Source organism: Globicephala melas, chromosome 3 (assembly GCF_963455315.2).
Source record: "Globicephala melas chromosome 3, mGloMel1.2, whole genome shotgun sequence".
NCBI classification, from domain to species: Eukaryota; Metazoa; Chordata; class Mammalia; order Artiodactyla; family Delphinidae; genus Globicephala; species Globicephala melas.
In genome coordinates, this window is record NC_083316.1 from 156,810,147 (window position 1) to 156,818,411 (window position 8,265).

Genomic DNA, 8,265 nt, shown 5'->3' on the forward strand with positions numbered 1-8,265 from the left:
GGCCGCTGAGCCTGTGCGTCCAGAGCCTGTGCTCCACAACGAGAGAGGCCACAACAGTGAGAGGTCCGCGTACCACAGTAGAAAAGAAAATCTCCTTAGCCAGATTTCAAAAAAGCCTGTGGCCATTCCAATATGATCCAACATAGCGGAATATGATAGAAGGAAAATTGGCAAAGAAAGAGACGCTGGTCTTACCTGATGGAAGTTAAAATATCTCACTTTTGACAATTTTGCAAAAACCTATAATTACATGAATTAATTTCTAGGGTTCTTCATAGGACCTAAAAAGGAACCCATAGAGTTGTGGAACAACAATAGAAGCTTCTGTGATGAGAAGCCCAGGCACCGCAACAAAGAGTAGCACCCGCTCGCCGCAACTAGAGAAAGTCTGCACGCAGCATTGAAGACCCAATGCAGCCAAAATAAAAATAAATAAATAAAAATAAATAAATTTATTTTAAAAAAAGTAATACTCAGGTTTGAGGCATGAGAAGTATGATGAGGAGAAATTAGCTAATCCTTTCAGAACTTTAAAAATATCAAACTCAGTCTGTAAGATTTTAGCATTATATACAACATCGGTTACTTATTAGTGGTTTGGGAAGGCCAATTTAAAATTTTCTGATCTTACTGTATTGAAATTCACGGCCCTAATGTTTTCCACATTGACTGTATGAATGATGAAGTAAAGTCAATCATGTATTTCCTTTCCAACTGGACAGAAAACAGAATTTTAAAAAGTGTTTGGACTACTGACTTTTGATTTCTTCTAAGGCAAGTGTATAGGTAATTTTTATTCCCTGATTAGGAGAAAAATGATGGAAGAGGGCAGGGTTAAGAATGAAGATTTCAAGAGCGTGAGAGTTAGACGACCAACCAGAGTTCCTAAGGTTCGGTGCCTGTAACTGTCGCCGCCGCTTAAGCCTGCCAAAGCAGTGGTATGGCTGCTGCCCTCATATTTGCTACCTCTAGAAACATTCTTGCCAGTAGTGGCGGCAGCGGGACTCAATTAACCTCTTTTCTCACTCTCTGCAGAAGCTCCAGATGGCGTCTTCTGTGGGCAACGTGGCCGACAGCACAGAACCAACGAAACGTATGCTTTCCTTCCAAGGGTTAGCTGAGTTGGCACATCGAGAATATCAGACAGGAGATTTTGAGGCAGCTGAGAGACACTGCATGCAGCTGTGGAGACAAGAGCCAGACAATACTGGAGTACTTTTATTACTTTCATCTCTACACTTCCAGTGTCGAAGGCTGGACGGATCTGCCCACTTTAGTACTCTGGCAATTAAACAGAACCCTCTTCTGGCAGAAGCCTATTCGAATTTGGGGAATGTGTACAAGGAAAGAGGGCAGTTGCAGGAAGCAATTGAGCATTACCGGCATGCATTGCATCTCAAACCAGATTTCATCGATGGTTATATTAACCTGGCAGCCGCTTTGGTAGCAGCAGGCGACATGGAAGGGGCAGTACAAGCTTACGTCTCTGCTCTTCAGTGCAATCCTGATTTGTACTGTGTTCGCAGTGACCTGGGGAACCTGCTGAAAGCCCTGGGTCGCTTGGAAGGAGCCAAGGCATGTTATTTGAAAGCAATGGAGACGCAACCGAACTTTGCAGTAGCTTGGAGTAATCGTGGCTGTGTTTTCAATGCACAAGGGGAGATTTGGCTTGCAATTCATCACTTTGAAAAGGCTGTCACCCTTGACCCCAATTTTCTGGATGCTTATATCAATTTAGGAAACGTCTTGCAAGAGGCACGGATTTTTGACAGAGCTGTGGCAGCTTACCTTTGTGCCCTAAGCTTGAGCCCGAATCGTGCAGTGGTACGTGCCAACCTGGCTTGTGTATACTATGAGCAAGGCCTGATAGATCTGGCAATAGACACCTACAGGCGAGCTATTGAATTGCAACCACATTTCCCTGATGCTTACTGCAACCTAGCCAATGCTCTGGAAGAGAAGGGCAGTGTTGCCGAAGCAGAAGATTGTTATAATACAGCTCTGCGGCTGTGTCCCACCCATGCAGACTCTCTGAATAACCTAGCCAATATCAAAGGAGACCAGGGAAACATTGAAGAGGCAGTTCGCTTGTATTGTAAAGCATTAGAGGTCTTCCCAGAGTTTGCTGTTGCCCATTCAAATTTAGCAAGTGTATTGCAGCAGCAGGGAAAACTGCAGGAAGCTCTGATGCATTATAAGGAGGCTGTTCGAATCAGTCCTACCTTTGCTGATGCCTACTGTAACATGGGAAACACTCTAAAGGAGATGCAGGATGTTCAGGGAGCCTTGCAGTGTTATACTCGTGCCATTCAGATTAACCCTGCCCTTGCGGATGCCCACAGCAATCTGGCTTCCATTCACAAGTATTCAGGGAATATTCCAGAAGCAATTGCTTCTTATCGCACTGCTCTGAAGCTTGAACCTGATTTTCCTGACGCTTATTGTGATTTGGCTCATGCCTGCAGATTGTCTGTGATTGGACAGACTATGATGAGCGAATGAAGAAGTTGGTCAGCATTGTGGCTGACCAGCTGGAGAAGAATAGGTTGCCTTCTGTGCAGCCTCATCATAGTATGCTCTATCCTCTTTCTCATGGCTTCAGGAAGGCTATTGCTGAGAGCCACGGGAACCTCTGCTTGGATGAGATCAGTGTCCTTCACAAACCACCGTACGAACATCCAAAAGACTTGAAGCTCAGTGATGGTCGACTGCGTGTAGGATACGTGAGTTCTGACTTTGGGAATCATCCTACTTCTCATCTTATGCAGTCTATTCCAGGCATGCACAATCCTGATAAATTTGAGGTATCCTGTTATGCCCTGAGCCCAGATGATGGCACAAACTTCCGAGCGAAGGTGATGGCAGAAGCCCATCATTTCATTGATCTTTCTCAGATTCCATGCAATGGGAAAGCAGCTGATCGCATCCATCAAGATGGTATACACATCCTTGTAAATATGAATGGTTATACCAGGGGTGCTCGAAATGAACTCTTTGCTCTCAGGCCAGCTCCTATTCAGGCAATGTGGCTGGGCTACCCTGGGACCAGTGGCATGCTTTTCATGGATTATATCATCACTGATCAGGAAACTTCACCTGCTGAAGTTGCTGAGCAGTATTCTGAGAAACTGGCTTATATGCCCCATACTTTCTTTATTGGTGATCATGCTAATATGTTCCCTCACCTGAAGAAGAAAGCAGTCATCGATTTTCAGTCCAATGGGCACATTTATGACAATCGGATTGTGCTGAATGGCATCGACCTCAAAGCATTTCTTGATAGTCTCCCAGATGTGCAGATTGTCAAGATGAAATGTCCTGATGGAGGAGACAACGCAGACAGCAGTAATACAGCTCTTAATATGCCTGTCATTCCTATGAATACTATTGCAGAGGCAGTTATTGAAATGATTAACAGAGGACAAATTCAGATAACAATTAATGGATTCAGTCTTAGCAATGGACTGGCAACTACCCAGATCAACATTAAGGCTGCCACTGGAGAGGAGGTTCCCCGTACCATTATTGTAACCACACGTTCTCAGTACGGGTTACCGGAAGATGCCATTGTGTACTGTAACTTTAATCAGTTATATAACATTGACCCATCTACTTTGCAGATGTGGGCAAATATTCTGAAGCGTGTTCCCAATAGTGTACTGTGGCTGTTGCGTTTTCCAGCAGTAGGAGAACCTAATATTCAACAGTATGCACAAAAGATGGGCCTTCCCCAGAAGCGTATCATTTTTTCACCTGTTGCTCCTAAGGAGGAACATGTTTGGAGAGGCCAGCTGGCTGATGTCTGCTTGGACACTCCACTCTGTAATGGACACACCACAGGGATGGATGTCCTTTGGTCAGGGACACCCGTGGTGACTATGCCAGGAGAGACTCTTGCTTCCCGAGTTGCAGCTTCCCAGCTCACTTGTTTAGGCTGTCTTGAGCTTATTGCTCAAAATAGACAAGAATATGAAGACATAGCTGTGAAACTGGGAACTGATCTAGAATACCTGAAGAAACTTCGTGGCAAAGTCTGGAAGCAGAGAACATCTAGCCCTCTGTTCAACACCAAACAATACACAATGGACCTAGAGTGGCTCTATCTACAGATGTGGGAGCATTACGCAGCTGGCAACAAACCTGATCACATGATTAAGCCTGTTGAAGTCGCTGAGTCGGCCTAAATTATGACTGTGTGCACAGGAGAATTACCCTGTACCTGAGCCTCAACCTTCTGGGGGAAAGGGAACTACTTTTTCCTTATCTGTACAATACCATGCTGCAGATGGGTGACAGACAATGATAAGAAATAGCACAGCCAGACTTGCTTCCTGCATGATCATGATCACAATAGGGAGAGACACAAGAGATGGGAAACTACTGTTCCACAAGGAGTCTCCATAGAATTTTGCAGCAGCCAGGTGTCTGGAAGGTAAGTCTGGAAGGTCTGATCTCCCTTGGTCTTCCATGGGATGGATGGTTAGTGTGGAAGGGAGATAGAGATTGCCCAGCCGTTTTGTGATTATCATGGATTGATTGAGTCTTCTGAATTAATATTTTTCTTTATATTTGGGGTATCGGAGCTTTTAAAAATGTTTGGTTTCAGGTATTTTTATTCATGTGAAGTGTATATGATTCTCTTGAGATAAGGTTTTAAGCTAAAATATTCCTTGTTTTAGTTTCTGAACTCTACAGATAAATGGGGATTTTGCCGGTGTAGTCTTTTTATAGGTTTTATAAACCACTTGAGCCTATATCAGTCATTTAAGTTTCTGACATAATGTTTGGAACTATCAGTGCTTTGTTGGTGTATAGATGATGCCTTAAATTCTTTTCCTGGTCCATTTCCTTCTTCCTTCCCCCCACTTTAAAAATTCTCCTGTAACTTGGCTAACAAAAAACCAAGTCTGATTCAAAACCTCCCAGAGTGTTTCTCTTAACCACATCATCTGGTGCCAAATGAAGATTCTTAGGAGTGATTATTAATTCTGAAGGGCACAGTTGTGGTACTGTCACTGATGATAATAATAATGGATTTTTGGCCTAGAGTGTTGACCTATTTCACCAGTGTTTTACTGTTGACTGCCCCTCTATGCTGCTTCCAAAAGTGATAGTGTGTGTTAAGATTTTTACTTTCATTTCTAATGTTTGTTTGTTTTTTTTAGTGAGTCCTGTTCTTCCTTTTTCTTTCAGCAGAAATGAAATCCCAGGTAAGTATAAGTATTCAAATATTTGATCAGTAAGTCACAGTTATCTCCAGTACATTAAATAACTTTCATCAAAAAACATGTTATAGGTAAAAAGCTCTGAAGGACCAGCTATGTATATGATAATTATGTTTCAGACCTTCTAGGGTATTATATATAATAACTTGTCTTCTGGACGTGGTCTTGAAGTCTTTATGGATTCAGCCTCGGTAGTAGTGAACTGCACTGCTACTTGTTTGGAGTACAAATTAGACTCTAGCCCTCCTGGAGGTTGAGTTTTTGGTATTGAAAACCATAGGAATGAAATTATTGTATTTCAACAAAGGATCGAGGGCTTGAGGCTTAAACAAGGCAACATATGTGTGGGAAGCAGTCAGCCTTGAGGGCAGGTAAGGACATGCCAGGCATGCGGCCGCTGCTCGAAGGGACTGTCCCTACTTGTTCCCCTCCTTGTTCCATTCCATGGGAGATAAATCACCAGGGCCCAGAGATCAGAAAGAATGTAAAATGAAACAAGCAAAGCTGTCTTCCCCCTGCACATGCAGGTTATTTTTGATGCTTCTGGGTTTATGGGTTTCCTCCCAGGGAAGTTAACCTTGAGCCGGGACAGTCTGTAGATAATGTAAACCACCATCTGGCAGCCTTCCTTTTTCTAGTCTAGATAATCTGCAACTGTAGCGGAATAAAATTTGCCTTGCAACCATCAGTTGTCTTGGTCCTTCTGACCCCATCCGTCGGTGCTACTTCAGTTCCTTACCCCTTCCCTTCTGACCCTGGGCGGTGAGATGCTCTTTCTCCGGCTAGTCCTCGGCAAGTGGCACTCGAACAGGGACCTGAAGCGTGAAGGCAATTAAAAGAAAAAGAAAGTGCAGGTAAGAGAACCCTTATGCAAAATATGTGTGGCCACCAGTAAAAGTGAAACTAATAGAGGCATAAGGCAATAGTCAGAAGTAAAAGAAGATGGGGCCAAAGGGCTCAAAGGAGTGTGAATTATTTGCTCAGGTTTTACTTTCGATGCTTAAAGCTCGGGGTAATAAAGTTTCTACCTCACAGTTGACTGAATTTTTACAGCATATCCATGGTGTATCTCCCTGGTTTCCTGATGGCGGCTCTGTTGACATAGAAATCTGGCAGAAAGTTGGAGAAGATTTAAAAAATTATTATGAGTCTCGAGGGCCTACTCATACTCCTGTTGTTACATATAGTTTGTGGACTCCGATAAAAATATGTTTAGATGCTTCTCATGATAGTGTTGATTTGAATTTAAAGTCAGAAAAACATAAGCCTCTGACAGAAGGAGAGACTGTATTATCAGCTACTGTGTCGCCGCTTCCTAAACCGAAAGAGCTAATTAATTTAAATAGTTTAGATGAAGAGGAACATTTTGACTTAACAGATGAGGCTTGTAAACATAAAAGAGAGAACTATCCTGAGGATGATTTTCTAATGGCTGTGATAGATAAGTCAGTGAGAAAGCTGCAGGTTAATAAGGACTGTCTTGCTCAAAAATCTACATCTGTAAAAATACTCAGTCCCTTGCAGCGCGCTGTACAAGGAGCAATAAAACGAGAAGATCCTATTTTCTGTTGTCCCGTCATAGAAAGACCTGGTCCTAATAATCCTCAACAAGCTACCAGGGAGCATCAGGCTCTCCCTTTGAAAGTTTTGAAAGATTGAAAATCTGCCTGTGCTCAATATGGGCCCACTGCTCCTTTTACTGCTGCTATGGTTGACAGGAGAAGCTCTTCCCCCCGCTGATTGGAAGTCTATTGCACGAGCTTGTTTAAATGGTGAAGATTATTTAATATGGAAGTTTGATTTTTATGAACGGGCTGCTGAACAAGCAGAAAAGAATGCTGCCCATAATATTCCAGTTGATTATCATATGCTGATTGGGGAAGGACAATATCTTTCTTTACAAGATCAATTAACTTATCCCTTTGTTGCTTATCCTCAAATAAATCATTTGGCATTACAAGCCTGGAGGAAATGTCCTTCTACACACAAAACTGAGGCTCTTTCAACAATTAGACAGGGACCTGATGAACCATATGCTGATTTTGTAGATAGGTTGTCACAGGCGGTGGGGAGACTCATTGTGGACGGACTCAACTTGTACAATTGTAGTTCAGCAACTTGCTTTTGAAAATGCTAATAATGCGTGTCAGGCTGAGATTCGACCTTGGAGAAAACGGGGAACATTGGAGGATTATATTCGCGTTTGTGCAGACGTTGGGCCTACTTATATACAGGGTGCTGCTGTGGCTGCAGCATTAACTAAAGTGGGGTTCAAAAACAATCAAAAGAAAACAAAGACTTGTTTTAAATGCGGAAAGGCAGGTCCTTTTGCTAGAGAATGTAGATCTTTTAATTCTAACCCTAGTCCTTCCTTCCCTACTCAGAAACCTCCAGATGGTCAGAAAATCCCTGGTTTATGCCCTAAATGCAGTAGGGGAAAACATTGGGCACAAGATTGTTGCTCAGTGGCCCACAAGGATGGGCCACCACTGTCGGGAAACTCCTCCCGGGGCCTTCCCCGGCCCCAACAAATAATAAGGGCAATGTCTGTGTATCCTCCTCAAATTATCAATCAGACATTAACCAAAAACAAAAACATACAATATCCTCGCTCTCCAGAGCAACACCAGGAAACGCAGGACTGGAGCTCAGCACCTCCGCCCGATATGTATTAACTCCTGAAATGGGTCCTCAGGCCCTCTCTACGGGCATCTGTGGACCTTTACCCAAGGGTTTGATGGGACTATTATTGGGAAGAAGTAGTGTCACCATGAAAGGTTTAACTATTATGCCAGGAGTCACAGATTCTGACTACGAAGGAGAAATAAAAGTCATGGCACAAACTATTAAAAATATAATAACTATTTCTCCTGGTGATAAAATTGCACAATTGCTACTTTTGCCCTTTGTACCTCATGGACAAATTTTACAACATCAAAAGAGAGAAACAAAGGCTTTTGGATCGTCTAATGCTGCCTACTGGATTCAGAAGATAGGGAAAGAACGTCCAGAAATGAAATGAACCATTAATGGAAAGGTT

At 43.0% G+C, this 8,265-nt stretch overlaps 1 pseudogene; it reads left to right on the forward strand.

Moving 5' to 3' along the window:
- The first annotated feature begins 1,044 nt into the window (after window positions 1–1,044).
- Window positions 1,045–4,184, forward strand: LOC132597048 (UDP-N-acetylglucosamine--peptide N-acetylglucosaminyltransferase 110 kDa subunit pseudogene; annotated as a pseudogene).
- Window positions 4,185–8,265: the final 4,081 nt, after the last annotated feature.